Source organism: Hyperolius riggenbachi, chromosome 3 (assembly GCF_040937935.1).
Source record: "Hyperolius riggenbachi isolate aHypRig1 chromosome 3, aHypRig1.pri, whole genome shotgun sequence".
Lineage (NCBI taxonomy): Eukaryota > Metazoa > Chordata > Amphibia > Anura > Hyperoliidae > Hyperolius > Hyperolius riggenbachi.
Genome location: NC_090648.1, coordinates 288,883,211 through 288,901,124, shown reverse-complemented (window position 1 = coordinate 288,901,124; position 17,914 = coordinate 288,883,211).

Genomic DNA, 17,914 nt, shown 5'->3' with positions numbered 1-17,914 from the left:
TGTAATTAGAGCAGGACTACAAGAACATGGTCGCCGATGTCCACAGATGCGGACAATTGGTGGTCATTTTCTTGTAGTCCTGCTCTAACTACAGATGGGGAGAAAAGAGTGACGTTTGCGCTGGAGCGTGGAATTCAAGTGAGTCAGTCTCTGCCCGGCCCGCTGCCGCAGAAGGGGGGGATTGACTGGGGGCGTACTACCTACACTGGGGGCATACTACCTACATTGAGGGCATACTACCTACACTGGGGGCATACTACCTACATTGGGGGCAGACTACCTACATATGGGGCATACTACCTACATTGGGGGCATACTACCTACACTAGGGCATACTACCTACACTGGGGGCATACTACTTACACTGGGGGCAGCTATGCTACTACACTGGGGGTATAATACCTACACTGGGGGCAGCTATGCTACTACACTGGGGGCATACTACCTACACTGGGAGCAGCTATGCTACTACACTGGGGACAGCTATGCTGCTACACTGGGGGCATACTACCTACACTGGGGGCATACTACCTACACTGGGGCATACTACCTACACTGGGGGCAGCTATGCTACTACACTGGGGGCATACTACTTAAACTGGGGGCAGCTATGCTACTACACTGGGGGCATACTACCTACACTGGGGGCATACTACCTACACTGGGGGCAACTATGCTACTACACTGGGGGCAACTATACTACCTACACTGGGGGCAGCTATGCTACCTATATGGGGCAACTATACTACCTACACTGCGGGCAACTATGCTACCTATATGGGGACTTCTATGCTACTTACACTGGGGGCAACTATACTAGCTACCTATACTTAGGCAACTATACTACCTATACTGAGGGCAACTATACTAGCTACCTATACTGGGGCAACTATACTACCTATACTAAGGGCTACTATACTAGCTACCTTTACTGTGGCAACTATATTACCTATGCTTGGCTACCTACACTGAAGGCACCTACACAAGATCCTATACTGAGGGTATCTATACCTGGCTACCTATCTACCTATACTGAGTCTGAGGGCATTTTTTGAGGAGGGACGCACCACAGCTTATAATGAGCATTGCAAATTGTTGGTGCTATATATGGGCCTGTGTGTGTGCGTGCGTATGTGTGTACACACGCAAAGAGGATGGGGGGCACCAAAATCCGGTTTCGCTCAGGGTGCAGTGAAACATAAGGCCGACCCCGTTGGTGTATATTGAATGGAACCCTATCCTCCCAGTGATGTTTAGCCTAGACTGATTAGCTATGCTGACCAGAGAGTATTCTAAGAGACTGTGTATATTTTATAATGGATTCGGAACTCTCAGTAAACAAATATTCCACAGAGATCACCTGACAGGACTAAAGATGTTGCCACCTGTGATAAATTTTAGAAAGTAAATCAGGAAAAGTAAAATTTTACAATGGGCAACCACTGGTTAAATAATTGATAAACTTATATTGCAAAAAAAAAAAAGCAATCTTATTAATTTCCTTTTTTTTTCACCCCAGATCCTCTGTAATGAACAGTAGGTAGATTTTTTGTATATTAGCTGTTTGTTTCTGTAGCAGGAATCTGCTAAGTCTGTTATGCAGAAGTTGTGCTTTAATACATATACACTTTCATCACACATTTCATATATAAACAAATTTGTTGAATTGTTCCAATATTAGATATTATTTTTTTCAGTTACAGAAGAATTTTTAAACAACTGGTTGCATTTAAAATCGTGTTTTGCATATGGTTGCAAAATTATTTATTATACACACATAAACTGAATCTGCAACTTGTCTATCTTGATACGTTTTAGTATAAAAAAAAATCCTTTTTTTTTTTGCTTCTTGGAATAAAAAGACATGCATCAAACTTTGCACCACAAGGCACTCTCTTAAAAGGATGCTGAGTATCAGCATGATATATGCTAAGTAAAAATATACACTGCAAAGACAAAAGCCAAAGCACAATAGGAAAAAGAGAGGCACCATAAACATACAGACTACCTGAGATGAGATAACATGAAAGACTACATAATAGCTGAAAGATTCTGCACAGCAGAATGTGAAGAATTCAAAACCAAGAGCTTCATGTGTCTAAGCAAGTTAAAAGGAGTGTTCCAGCTAAAAGACTGCTGGTAAAAGCAGTGAATTTGAGATGAGGCTAGGTTATGGTAACTAGTTACTTTATCTTGTTGACAGACACCGTGAGAAGTGAAATTTAAAAAACTATACATTCATTAATTAGTCAACCTGTGTACCTAATAATATTAGTGTTTTTACATTCTACTATGCCAATATCTGTCATTTATCTGTGCAATCAAATAAATAAAACAAGCAGTGGCATAGCTAAGGAGCTATGGGCCCCCGGTGCAAGTTTTACATGGGGCCCCCCTAGCACTCTACACATAACAATTGATGCGGCACACCAAAACCTGCCAATGGCAACTACAGTGTCAGAGGTGCAAGAAGGGGATGGGGAACAGTTTTTTAATCATTACTACTATTCAAACATCTATAGAAGTGATTATTACCAGCAGAGGACCAATAGAGAGCTAATATTGTGCTTGAGGGAGGGCCCTCAGGGCCCCTTTGGCCCAAGGGCCCCGATGTGGTCTTTCCTCTGCACCTTCTATTGCTACGCCACTGAAAACAAGATGATACACAGACAAAGAAGGGCAACTGTTCTTTAATTTTCCTATGTGAATTGGTATAAAAATTATAAAAGAAAAAATACAACTCATTGAGACTACGTTTTATACAAAAGGTATCAAATATAATATTTGATAATTGAGCTAGTCAAGTAAAATGTGTAATAACATGCATGTGTAGTTTTGCTTGAATAGGCCTCTGTTGGCATGAGGACTAAGCAACTGAAAATAGTAACATTTTGTGGTACTTATGTATTATTCTGTCTACCAATTTTGACTGCCCCCCATTCAAAAGATATTTTCTCCCCTTTGGAAATCTACAGATTGTTAGAAAGCTGATAATCCTGGCTTCCATTTGCACTATGCAACAGTTGAGCTATATAGGGTATTGAACGATATAGGAGTCCACTGAGCCTGGCTGCCAGCAGCACTAACCCGGAAACCAAAGTTTCCAGCGTTCCAGCCTGAAGCCCAATGAGCAAAGCTAGGGGGCAAGTGTCCCAGTGTGCAATGTCCACTATCCAATATCCAAGTGGACATAGAGTTAGAATAAAAAGATGTCCAAGTTAAGCTTGGACCGAGCACTCAGCCCAGCAAGTGAAGCAAGCGGGCAAGGGAACAATGATACAAGGGAACAATATCACCTTTAAATGGAGTGGACACCCCTCGTTAAACACCCCATAACTCTGGAATGGTGCTGGTGCATCGCACAGAGGCGGGGCATGATGCAAGTGAAAAATATCTGGTGGTTTCATTCTGGCATCTGGAGGGGAACTAGGGTAGGCAGGGTGAACAAAACGGCATGGGAAGCCCACCACATTTCTCAGGGACCGTTAATGCTGTACAAACTGCCATAAGAAAACTGCCATTTATAGGACTTTCAGCAGTGGCACTATACAATGGCAGGGCATGCATTATGCTTGCTAAAGGCCAAATGTATTTAAAAATACCTTGTATGTACACATTAGCAGCACCACACCAAAAGCATTTTGTAAAGAAATGTCAGCAAAATTGAAACATGTTTCTCTTGTAGCATTAGTCTTAAATGGTGTCAGTTGAATAGTGTAGTTAACAGAATTAGTGGTGCCAGAGCTGTAACTAGAAACTAAGGGCCTCCCAGCTAAAACAACATGGGACCCTCTCCCTAGGATCCAATTCCCCCTCCTCATAAATTATAACACTACCCTCTTATTTTGCAAGTGTGGCCAGTAAAACACATCCCCCATCTTTCTGCATCAGAATCTTTCCTCCCACCCTTGGGACCCCTCCACAAGATACAGAGGTGATGTGCAGTGGAGCATTATATTTATCAGCTTCAGCCCTGTCTGTGTGTCAGTACGATGTAGATCATAAACCGCCTGGATCTTTCCTGAGCCATGTGTTGGTCTGCTTCTCATTTAGTTTTGTCCAAAAGCAAAGTATAAAAGGAGGGCTACATAGCAGAGGTTCTGTTCCATTTAAAAACCATCCTCCTATCCCTCCTCCATCTGTCCATTGCTCTACTATTCACTGGTTTCCACACAATATAGTGATTCATCTTCTTATCATATGACTATCACCTTTTTCTATTCTTTGCTCACAGTAAGCTCAGGTGGCACCTGGCTGAGGCCTGTGAACCTCTATGGCATGGGAGGTAGCTACCATGTCAGAAGAGGAAGTAAGGAAGCCAGATGCTACTATTTATAGGTCACAATTCTCCCTTGTGAGCCTGCATAACCACACCCACCTCTAGCACAGTTAAGCATATAAATGAGTAGCTAGTGAAAGGTGAGGTGTGTTTAATTTCCTTTTCTCCCATTTAGCTGACTCTTGGGTTTTTGGATCAGTTCCCACTAGACTGCTGATAAAAAAAAACTGCATGGTTAGAGTAGGACTCACCAGATTGGGGACACCTTGGCGCAGTTGGTGAGCTTAAGCGTGTTAAAGCGTAACCAAGAGCCCCTGTCACTGTTTTCCTGTTGTGTGCTGCAGCCCCTTTGTATTTATATTTATAGGTCATGGTGGTCTTCCACTAAAATATGTGGTGGACCTTCATATGATTACTTATGCTCAAGTTGCCTAGATGTTTAAAATTCCTTCTCCATTTCAAGTTCTGCTGACAGATATTGCAGATGAGTCTTGACTCTCTTTGCAAGGCGCCCCACTGGCCAGCGGGTGACAAATAGTTATTTCACTCACCAACTGTGGGCACATGTCAACACCCACTTTTGGGAGGGCATGGCTTAAAGTGACCCCGAGATGGAGGATTAGGAATAAAATATGCATAACTGTGGCTTCCTCCAGCCCCCTCCAGGCATATCGCTCCCACAGCGTAAAATTTTCTCCTTTCCCATTCTTCTGCAACTGTCCCCGGAAGGATATCCACTCAGTGCCAGCTGTGCATGTGCAGCCCACCTGCAAGTGTGCTCCCGCCACAGCGCAGAACTCTCCCGTCGATGGTGACGAGGTAGGGGAGCGTGCCTGGCAGACTGCACATACACCGACTGGCCCCGGCTGAAGTATTTTCCGGTGCCAGTACCAGCAGAACAGAGAAGGAGAAAAGGGACGCTGTGGGAGCAATAAGGCCAGTGGGGGCTGGAGGAAGCCCCAGGTATGTATATTTTATTGGGGGGGGGCGGGTCCCAGTCTCTGATACACTTTAACAATAAACCTTTATACTGTTTTTTTGTTTGTTTGTTTTTACTTACCTCAGGAGTTTGTCGGGTTTTAGTGCAAAGTCTTACTTGTGGTGAGGAACCTCTAAACATATTTGTAAGTCTGGTGAAGGACACTTCAGCCACTGAGCAGATCCACTGAGGTGATTCTTACCTACCAATACCTACCAAAAGCTGCCTCCTCCCCTGGTGGTCCCAGTGATCGAGTGACCACCAGGGGAGGAGGCAGCCATTGCAGTAAACACACACACACACACTGATCCTGCCCCCTCTGCCCCCTGATTGCCCACAGCACCCATCAGACCCCCCCCATCACCCCCTCAGACCACTGTTAGCACCCAATCACCCCCCTAATCACCCATCAACCACTCCCTGCCACTATCTGTCAATGCTATATTTTAGATTAGGTCCTAAACTGCCCCCTGGGGGCTCCTGATCACCCCCCACACCCTCAGGTCCTCCCCAGACCCCCCCCTCCAGAACCCCCCTGTGTACTGTATACATCTATTCTCCCCTGTAATCACCCACTGATCACCTGTCAATCACCCATCAATCACCCCCTGTCACCACCTGTCACTACCACCCATCAGATCAGACCCTAACCTACCCTTTGCAGGCACCTGATCACCTGCCGACACCCTCAGATCGCCCGCAGACGCGCCCTCAGATCACCTCTCAAGTGCATTGTTTACATCTGTTCTCCCCTCTAATCACCCACTGATCACCCATCAATCACCCCCTGTCACCACCTGTCACTGCTACCCATCAGATCAGACCCTAATCTGCCCCTTGCGGGCACCCAATTGCCCACCCACACCCTCAGATCATCCTCAGACCCCCCCTGATCACCTCGCCAGTGCATTGCTTGCATCTATTCTCCCCCCAATCACACCCTGATCACCTATCAATCACCCCGTCACCCTCTGTCACCACCTGTCACTGCTACCCTTCAGATCAGATCCTAATCTGCCCCTTGCGGGCACCCAATTACCCGTCCACGCCCTCAGATCTCCCTCAGACCCCCCTGATCACCTCGCCAGTGCATTGCTTGCATCTATTCTCCCCTCTAATCACACCCTGATCATCTATCAATCACCCCATCACCCCCTGTCACCACCTGTCACTGCTACCCATCAGATCAGACCCAAATCTGCCCCTTGCGGGCACCCAAACACCCGCTCACACCCTCAGATCGCCCTCAGACCCCCCTGATCACCTCCCCAGTGCATTATTTACATCTGTTCTCCCCTCTAATCACCCACTGATCACCCATCAATCACCCATTAATCACCCCCTGTCACCACCTGTCACTGCTACCCATCAGATCAGACCCTAATCTGCCCCTTGTGGGCACCCAATTACCCGCCCACACCCTCAGATTGCTCTCAGACCCCCCTGATCACCTCCCCAGTGCATTGCTTGCATCTATTCCGCCTCTAATCACACCCTGAGACACCCATCAATCACCACCTGTCACCCCCTAGCACACCTACCCATCAGATCAGGCCCTAATTTCCCCCGTGTGGGCTCCTGATCACTCAGCCAAACCCTCAGATCCCCCTCAGACCCCCTTCCAATCACCTCCCCAGTGCATTGATTGCGTCTATTCTCCCCTCTAATCACCCCCTGAGACACCCATCAATCGCCTCCTGTTCCCACCTGTCACCGATAGCCCTCCTATCCATCAGATCAGACCCTCATCTGCCCCATGTGGGCTTCTGATCACCCATCAAACCCTCACCCGTCCCACCGCAGTGACAGAAATGTTTCTTTCTGATCACTGCTGGTCTACGACTTAATTGTGGCTGAGACCAACCGTTACGCCACACAATACGCAACCACCAATCCAAGAAGCTACCATGCCCAGCCTTTTCGGTGGAAACCACTCCAAGTTTCCAAACATAAACATTTTGGGGGCCTTCTCCTTAACATGAGTTTAGTCTAAAAGAATGTATTACGGTCTTATTGGTCTACGCACCCAATATATCACATGCCCATGTTTATTTATTTATTTATTGTATTTATTTATTGTATTTATTTATTTATTGTATAAAGCGTCAACATATTACGCAGCGCTGGACATTAGTTTAGGTCACAGACAATATTTAGGGGTGACATACAGCAAAATGACAATACATGAATACAAGAAAGACCAGATCATGCAGCACAGTATGAGTACAAGGTAATGCTTAGTCAGTCACTGGATGGGAGCATGGAGATTAGGCAAGGTAGGTTCACTCAGATGCATAGCATGGGTTCACAGTAATGGAGGTGCATGATCAGGTAGGACACAAAAGGAGGAGGACCCTGCCCAATGGCTTACAATCTAGAGAGACAGGTAAGGACACGAAAGGTAGGGGACCAGAGATCAGCTGTGGGTTTAGAGCACTTGTGAGGGGTAGAAGGCCAGAGTAAAAAGGTGAGTTTTGAGGGCTTTCTTGAAGATGTTGAAGGAGGGGGCTGCCCTAATGGGTGGAGGTAGGGAGTTCCATAGTGTTGGAGCAGCTTTTGAGAAGTCCTGGAGGCGTGCATGGGACTGGGTGATGCGGGGGGGGGGGGGGGGTAGGCGAAGTTCATTGGAGGAGCGGAGTGAGCAGCTAGGTGTGTACCTCTGAGTAAGATCGGAAATGCAGGTTGGACAGGTTTAGTGGACAGATTTGTAGGTCAGACACAGTATCTTGAATCTGATTCTGGACTGGATGGGATGCCAGTGGAGGGATTTAAAGAGGGGATCCACTGTGGTGGAGCAATGGGAGCAGTGGATAATTCTTGCTGCCGCATTCATGATGGACTGTAGTGGGGCTGTTCGGGTCATAGGGAGACCAGACAGCAGAACATTGCAGTAGTCAAGGGGAGAAATTATGAGGGCATGGATGAGGAGTTTGGTGGTGGCAGAGGTCAGGAAAGGGCGAATCTTACAGATGTTACGAAGGTGGAAGTTGCAGGACTTTGTGAGGTTTTGGATGTGGGGAGTGAAGGAGAGTGCAGAGTCCAGGGTGACACCCAGACAGCGGGCTTGGAAGGTAGGGCAAATGGTAGTGTGGTTAATAGTGACATGCACATCTGGGAGGTTCATGGATGGCCGGGGTGGGAAAATCATAAATTCCGTTTTGTCTAGATTTAGTTTCAGGAACCTAGCGGACATCTAGGAGGAGACCTTGTCCATGGTAGTGGTGGATATGGAGGTAGACCTGGGTATCATCTGCATACAGATGATAGTTGAAACCCATGGAGGAGATAACCTTGCCAATGGAGGATGTGTATAGGGTGAACAGTAGGGGGCCAAGGACCGAACCTTGGGGGACTCCCACCGAGAAGTGGTTGGGGGTGAACGAGGACTCATTGAAGGCGGTCGTGAAGGAGCTGTTGCCATGTCCAGATCACGATTTGAGAACATCATGCACTTCCTGCACTTCAGTGCCAGTACAAGCTGTCATCTAAGAGGCCACCCTGCTTATGACCGGTTCCACAAAATTCGGCCCCTCATAGACCACCTGTCATCAAAATTTGCAGATGCTTATACCCCTGAACAGTCATTTTTAGGCATTTGGTTTCCAGACTACTCCTCACGGTTTTGGGCCCCTAAAATGCCAGGGCAGTATAGGAACCCCACAAGTGACCCCATTTTAGAAAGAAGACACCCCAAGGTATTCTGTTAGGTGTATGATGAGTTCATAGAAGATTTTATTTTTTGTCACAAGTTAGTGGAAAATGACACTTTAAATCCAATTTCAATTTCCGCTAACTTGTGACAAAAAATAAAATCTTCTATGAACTAACCATACTCCTAATGGAATACCTTGGGGTGTTGTTGTTCTAAAATGGGGTCACTTGTGGGGTTCCTAAACTGCCCTGGCATTTTAGGGGCCCAAAACCGTGAGGAGTAGTCTAGAAACCAAACACATCTGGTATCACCGTACTCTGGAGAAGTAGTATAATGTGTTTTGGGGTGTATTTTTACACATACCCATGCTCGGTGGGAGAAATATCTCTATAAATGGACAATTGTGTGTAAAAAAAATCTAAAAATTCTCATTTACAGAGATATTTCTCCCACCCAGCATGGGTATGTGTAAAAATACACCCAAAGCACATTATACTATTTGTGTGACGATTGGTGTCAGCACGCAGAGAGAATCTGATTATTGGTGATCTGCAGTATCACCAAGAATGCAGATATATACCTGATTATTGATGATCTTCAAAATCACTGACAATACAGATATATTGCTAACCTCTGGACACCTATAAATGTGTGAGTGCTTGGTGTAACAGTAGTACTTTGAGTAATGCACCTGTTGAGCAGGTGATTGAAGGCAGTAAAGGAACACTGCTCTGAGAGTACAGGAACCTTCCAGCAGCCTGTGACTCTCCAAGGGGTGGAGTCAGGCTGGAGACAGGAAGGGTCAGAGAGTGAGTGACACCTGAAGGTGGATGTCACTATCTGATCTGGAGACTATCTCTTAAGGGGAGAGATAGCTCTCGAGGTCGGACACGCCTGGTCGGTAACACACGGACAGATAAAGTACAAAGACAGAAGGCTGATTCGGTATCCAAGGCAAGCAGGGTCTGGCAACGGAGTATAAGATATGCGAGGTACCGAATCAGAGGACAGAAGAGTAGTCAAGAAAGCAATAAGTCATAACAGATATCAAACAATGCCTAGTCTAGGTGTGAGGTCAGTGGTCTTTCCACCCTGGAACTAGTCTGATGTATAACAAAATGATCGCACAAGTTCCCTAGTCTTGGGTGCGAGGTCCGTGGTCTCAGCACCCTGGAACTATTCCAATGTATAACACAAATGATAATACAGTTCCCTAGTCTGGGTGCGAGGTCCATGGTCTCAGCACCCTGGAACTAGTCTGGAGTATAACACAGATGATAATACAGTTCCCTAGTCTGAGTGCGAGGTCCGTGGTCTCAGCACCCTGGAACTAGTCTGGAGTATAACACAAATGATAATACAGTTCCCTAGTCTGGGTGTGAGGTCTTTGGTCTCTACACCCTGGAACAAGCTTAAGCATAAACAGAATAACAGTTCAAGTAATCTGGCTCAGTGTGAATTCCCAGGTCCACCTGGTTCAAACACACTGTTGGATCTGACTAAGGTCTGAGTGCTTCCACGTAGTGTTCGCAACGGCAGACAACTTGCAACTGGCCAGCAGTAACTATATATGGAGTAGTGCTCTCCAGCACCACCCCTAATTGATCAACCAATAGTATCCTGCTCTGGAGTCCGCTGTTCGGCGTGATCAGCTGACTCTCTCTGCCCAGTATACGAATTCTGCTTCTCAGCGCGTGAGTGCGTATCCTTAAGCCTGTGTGCACTAACAGACTCAGCCATACCAGACACACGCTGCATCGTGCAAACCGCCGCACTGGATGCGGAACCAGCCGCCTTACTGTTGTTGCATGCGGCGGCTTTTCCGCGTTCTGCCCTGCTACCAGACACACGCTTCCGCGTGCAAACCACCGCATTGGACGCGGAATCAGCCACCTCCTCAGCAGCACACGCGGCGGCTTTTCCGCGTTTTCTCACAATTTGTTCTGAGTATGGCGATACCACATGTGTGACACTTTTTTGCAGCCTAGGTGCGCCAAGGGGCCCAAAGTCCTATTAGCACCTTTAGGCTTTACAGCGGGGCTTACAATTTAGCACCCCCCCCCCCCAAAAAAAATGCCAGGACAGTAAAAACACCCCACAAATGACCCCATTTTGGAAAGTAGACATCCCAAAGTATTCAGAGAGGGGCATGGTGAGTCCGTGGCTGATTTCATTTTTTTTTTTGTCACAAGTTAGCAGAAATGGAAACTTTTTTTTAGTGTTTTATTTTTTGTCACAAAGTGTCATTTTCCGCTAACTTGTGACAAAAAATAAAATCTTCTATGAACTCACCATGCCTCTTAGTGAATACTTTGGGATGTCTTCTTTCCAAAATGGGGTCATTTGGGGGGTATTTATACTATCCTGGAATTTTAGCACCTCATGAAACATGACAGGTGCTCAAAAAAGTCAGAGATGCTTCAAAATGGGAAAATTCACTTTTTGCACCATAGTTTGTAAACTCTATAACTTTTACCCAAACAAAAAAAAAATCCAATAAGCGTCTATTTATTCAGGGTTGCTCGTAAACTACGCCAGTGCCAATCTATGCGTGATAGTCCGCAACTACGCATCGTAGTTCATAGACGAAGTTTAAAAGCATCGCGTACGTATTTCCGCGTAGTCGTAGTACCACCATTCGAAGCTTCGCCCACTACGCATAGTTGACGTATGTATTGCGAAGTTAACTATGCGAGCGGTAACTGCGTCTATAGAGATTATTGCACATGCGCAGAAATATTATTGCCCTTCTATACGTATACAATTACGCATTGGAAGGTGGAATGTCGGCATATATTAGTTCACCCATGCGCATATTTAGCGGATTATTGCGGAAATGTTTCCACATAAGGGCATAAGCTTCTGAATACACTACGCTTCGCACTACGCGAAGCTTCCGTATTTTAACGCATAGTCTACGAAATGCAAACGCAGCGAAGTTTCTTATTTCGAAACCGTAGTTTGCGAAGCGTAATTGCGTAGAACTATGCATAGTTTATTTATTGATCAAAGACATGTAGCACAATAAATTTAGACAAAAATGTATATAGCAATTTTACTTTATTTGAAAAATGTTAGCACAGAAATTTAAAAAAATCATTTTGTTGACAAAATTCATGTCTTTTTTGATGAATATAATAAAAACTAAAAATCACAGCAGCAATCAAATAGCACCAAAAGAAAGCTGTATTAGTGACAAGAAAAGGAGGTAAAATTCATTTAGATAGTAGGTTGTATGATCGAGCAATAAACCATTAAAGCTGCAGTGGTCTGAATGGAAAAAAAGGTTCTGGTCCTTAAGGGGTTTTAAGACTGCAGTCATTAAGTGGTTAAAGAGAAGCTTCATTACACAAGCTTCACTGATCGCTGCTTCTATAACTACCTATACCGTTAAATGTTGCAGTGACTTTGTTTGTTTGGTCCATTTTAAAGCTGCATGAATTTGCATAAAAATTACCATAAAATCTGCATCAACTCATAATTATTATGATTATCGTATTGACCATCCTTACTGAGAGGTATTAGCCTTCTGTGCATTTCACACAAGATATCTCATAGCAGATAACTCTAATGAGTATACTTGGAAAGCCTGTGTAGTTATGTGAGCTTGCGAACACATGACTTTGAGCTGTATAGGAATGCATAGAAGTCCTCTGTTATCTATCCTGCTTTCCAATACTGCCACCTATCAGTGGATAGACAGTACTGCACTGCCTCTCACACTGTCTACTTACTTTTTTAATTGCTTCAATGCTTGTACTGTAGCTTGAGCCTAATAATTATTAGGATACCCCATTTGCAATAATATTGGATTTTTCCTGTTTGAGTTGTCTATGGAAAATGTCTCCTTTTCTTCATGCAGTTTTGTAATGGTGCCAAACCAGAATAGAATAGAATTACGAATGTGTGCGGTATGTAGAGAACAAAGCAGAAAGTTTTTTTTTTTTTTAACACAGTAGAAAAAATATAAATGTGAATAAAAATCTCAGATTGCAAGCATCCCATTGACTTTCATTACATTCGCAGTAGTGCACAATTCATGCTATACAGCAGAACTTGCTCAATTTTAATTAAAGATAAGTCACCAAAGTCACTTAAAATGTAACTCTTGTAGTAATTCTGAGACTAATGCTGGGTTCACACCCAGCATTACCAGCCTGCAGGGTAGCAATGCTTTCTGTTGCTATGGAGAGATGCATGATGGAGTGAATAAGAAGAGGGAAAAAACAATGCACTAGGTGATCCACCAGTGAATCGAGGGGGTCAAGGGCTACTGTACACACACTAGGTTCTCAGCTAAGATGGCCCCCACTGGACGCCTCTCCCGAGAATAGAGATGTCGCGAAAATAGAATTTTCTGTTTGCGAACAGGCGAATCTGACGAAACGCATAGACTTCAATAGGCAGGCGAATTTTAAAAGACTTCTGCCACAAAAGTGATGAAAAAGTTGTTTCAAATGGTCTAACACCTGGATAGGGGGGTGCCAGAGGGGGATCCATGCCAAAAATTACGGAGTTGATGCAAAGTCGGGTTTTAAACCCTAATGGGCAGAAATCACATTATGCACAGCTCTGGGGGTCAGTGGGCTGTGGAGGGTCTTACACAGAGAAATGCAATAGTACTATCAGAATATAGTGAAATAATGATGCACTGGAGTGGTTCTATGCCTGTAACTTAATGAGGCAACAGCACTAGTGCGCACATAGCTCTGGGTGTCGGTGGGTTGTGGAGTTGTTTGGGGTGCTTTCACAGCAAGTATGGAACAAGAACACAGGCCTAGCTAATGCTTTCCCTACCTATCTGCAGCAAGTCTGACCCTGCTCTCACTAACAGTCAGCAGCCAGCAGAGAATTGATCCAAAACGGCCACTGCAACTGCTTTTTTGATAGGGGGTGGGGGGTCCAGGAAGGGTTGCTAGCTGATTGGCTGCCATGTGTCTGCTGACTGTGATGTAAGGGGTCAAAGTTTAGCTCAATGATGATGTACAGGGGGCGAATCGAACACGCCAAATGTTCGCTGTTCGCCGCAAATGCGAACAGCCAATGTTCACAGAATACTGCGTGCCGGCGAACTGTTCCGGCCATCTCTACCCAAGAACTGATGTGTGTACACAATTTAAGGCTACATACGCATGTTTATAAACACCATGTTCCCTTTGAAGTAGTTTTAGGAACTATAATACAGTATCAGTTGGATCAGTTAGCACATTACTGAGGTGCAGGAGGAGGTGGATCTGTTGACATCATGGGACATCTGTACCCACACTATAGGGAATATTGTTAAAGGTTGCCAACAGTATATTAACCGAAAAGTGCTGCCACTAATTCAGAAAAAATAGCACCTTTCTGGTGATCTTTTATCAAAATGACAAACAGCTGTTCCCTGCACTTACACTAAAAAATATCACATTGTACTGATTTGGGGCTTTGGAAAGTGTGTGTAGCTTTGGTCTGATTTTTACCACGAAGCTTAGCACTAAGTCCTATGAAATGAAAACATTTTAAAGCTACTAGTTCCAAATCCTGAAGGAACTACACTGAGATGTATTATGTTAAGCAGAGTGACCAAAAAAGGTACAGTATACTGAATATTTACATTTTCCAACCTGCAATAAAACAACAGATAGGATCGGACTTCTTGGTGCTATTTATGCAAGACTTAGACCTTCTTTCCCTTCACCGTTTAGACATCAATCCTACTATTGTTTTTGATTACTGTTGAATAATAATATACAAAAGACTAATTTGAACATACAGCCTCACACATACCATCTATTTTACATCATTTATGACTTCACTGCATAAATGTTTCTAGCCTTCATCCTATAAATCAAATGTTAGCATTAAATATTGAAGGACTCATCTTCCTGACATGATTCTTCCCTCAGAGATAACCAATTATTTTCCTGCTATATACTGACATATGTTTTGAACCATTACTATTCATGGATTAAATGTGTTTGATGACAACTCAGTGATAGCAGTTTTACTTTAGAAACTATGACAGTTGCCTGTAGTTGATCTCTGAATGACAAAAACCAGAAACTCACCTAATGTTCCTCAAAGGAATTACAGTCTGACCCTGATAAGCCCAAGGTTATTTGCTGCGAGGATGCCTAATGGAAGGGCTCTGTTAATAATGTCCACAAAAGGGTGCCTTGAGAGAGCTGTGGTCGTGGCACTGGCTGACAGCTAATAGATTTTACAGCTGTTATATAGTAGTGATCTTTTGGGCCACAGGTCATATACCTTGCTTAATATTTAAGCAAAGATGGTTGACTAGTGCATGAAACAGATTTTTTTTTCGTGATCGAAACTCCTTAATATACAGGAGGCTTCACAAAGTTATGCTAATTCCTTCTTTCTTAGAATGCAGGCTAACTTTCATAAATCTATCTGTACCTTATGTCCTTGGAAATGACAGATGCAAAGTTATAAATGAATTGTAATATAAAATAAGAATGACATATTTAAAGACTTTAAGCTAGAACAAAAGTTTAAGATGCATTATTAAACCTTAATATCCGGTGCATGTGAATCAATGCATGCCAGCTGAAAATAAAATTGTAATTTTATTATGACAGGCCTGACTTTTTTGTTGTATTGTGTGAGTCCTATGGCCAAATTTTTATTTTTGGCAATTCAGACAACTTTTTTGATAGCAGGTATTTGACAATGTTTTACTAGGGATGTTAAGCAGTGGACAGTGCACTACTGATCTAGGAAGGGATCCCAAGGATGTCCCAAACTGTGAACAAGACTATAATATAAAAGGAATTCAGAGCCTGGATGTAACTTTGCTCTTTTGTGGAATACACATATTTCGAATACACAGCCGAATACATAAGGATGAGTGGGCAAACTTTGTGAGTTTGATCTACAACGAATGGACTTCAATCTCGTTTAGCAAAAGTCTTCTGAACTCAATTTTGCCTGATGGCTGGCTTTTAAACAAGAACGAGGAAGTCAAGCAGCCTGGGTGAGTGATGGGTAGTCAGGTGGGAAAATAAAAGTTGGGAAACATGGGAAACTCCATCTTTTCAGCCAATAATTCTTCTTCCCACAATGGACACCAAACCCAGCAGCCATTCAGGAAATGCGGCAGCACAGCGGGGAGGAAAGTGGTGACCAGCCCACTTCAAGGATGTCAAGCCACAAGGGTAGAGCTGGGACTTTAAATGAAACAGTAGTCAGGGACGCAGAAGAAGAGGTGCTAGAACACAAAGGAAGAGTGGTTGCATTGAGACCTCCAGTTTGAGCCTTCTTTACTCTCCAACCCAATGCTGAGTGTGTGGCATTGTGCACCCTTTGCCAATAACCAAGTCAGAAAGGGCAGTCTGAGTCTCACTTAGGAACAACTTCACTACTCTCACATCCAAGAAAAAAACATTTTGAAGTGATAGCAGTAGTGAAGAGCCATGGGAGGGGAACAAATGTCACCCACTGTGGTTGCTCTTTGTGCTCCTCCTATTACTTCACCTCCAACACCCATCACCAGTGGTTCTCAGGATAACACTGAAAGTCTGTTGTCACTCTGAGAAGTAGGGACATTCCATTATCTACTTCTCAGAGTGCATGAGGTCAGAGAAGGGATAGCAGTCATCAGAAGGTAGAAGAGGAGGAGAAGGAAGAGGAGGAGGATAAGGAAGAATTTTTTGGGGAAGCTATACAGGATAGAGATACAGCACAGGTCACGTCAACCCCAACTATCTGCTGCAACATGCCAGGCATTGTGTGGGAAAGGGAAGAACCAGAGCTGCTACCACCTGGGAAGGATGAGGATTAGTGGGGCACTTTTACAAGTACTAGAAAGAGGTATGAGCCCAGGGGGCACTTCTTCCACATGTCTGTGCACATGTTGCGAAGCTTCTTCAGGGATCCTCATTTTTGCAGTATCAAAAAGCAGTATGTCTATCGGCTGACCAGCTTTCTCAATCCAGAATCTTCAAAAAACAAGCATGAAACTCTCATTGTGTACTGCCATTTAAAAATCTTAAGACTCCTTCCTACTAATTTTGTCACTGAGCATGACTCATCTGTGCAGAGAGCTTTATGTTTGTTTTTTGTGGAGTACGAAACTCATGCACTTTAATGTGAACTGTACACTGTGAAGGAGATAATATCAGTACTGAAGTGGAAGATTTTAATCTGCTGGTCTGTGTGATCATGACGAGGTGAGGGGAGCCTGTTAAAAGTCCCTTAAGCTTTTTTGACTACTGTGATTGTAGTCTAAGTCATTTCCCTTGGTGGAGGATCTGATCTCATTTTATTTAAGGAAGCTTTAGCTGACTATATGAATTTGTCAACATCGGGGAATCCCTGTATTGTCCCCCTGTGTGTCTCTGCCTACCCCCTGTGCCCCCCACTCCCCCTTGTGTCTACCACTCCCCCCTACATGTTTCCAATCCCCTCTTGTATCTCCCTGCAGTAATTTGCAGTATCAGCAGCGTATCTCACCTAATCCATGGCACCCACGGCTATCACTTTTCTCTCCTGCACAACTCCCCTAGTTCTGGCACCTGCTGATTGCGTCATCCGCAAAGGCTGGCACTGGGGGAGCTGTGCAGGAGAGGAGTGGTCTGCCATTGTTACATGAGCCAGGGAGTCGGTAAAATATGCTGCTAATTATACGCAGGGGAGCGAGAGACACAAGGGGGAGTGGGAGACACATGGGTGAGTGGGATACACAGGGAGGAGCCAGAGACACACTAGGAACAGAAGGGGAAACATTGGGGACAGAAGGGGATACACTGGGGAGAGAAGGGGACACACTGGGGACAGAAGGGGACACATGGGGACACATGTAGACACATGGGGGAACAGCAGGAACATGGATGCACTAGATTTAATATATATATATATATATATATATATATATATATATATATATATATATATATATATATATATATATCCCCAGTCTCCATAAGAAATATATAAATACAGAGGGTCTGCAGCACACAACACGCCCACCTCTAGCACAGTTAAGCATATAAATGAGCAG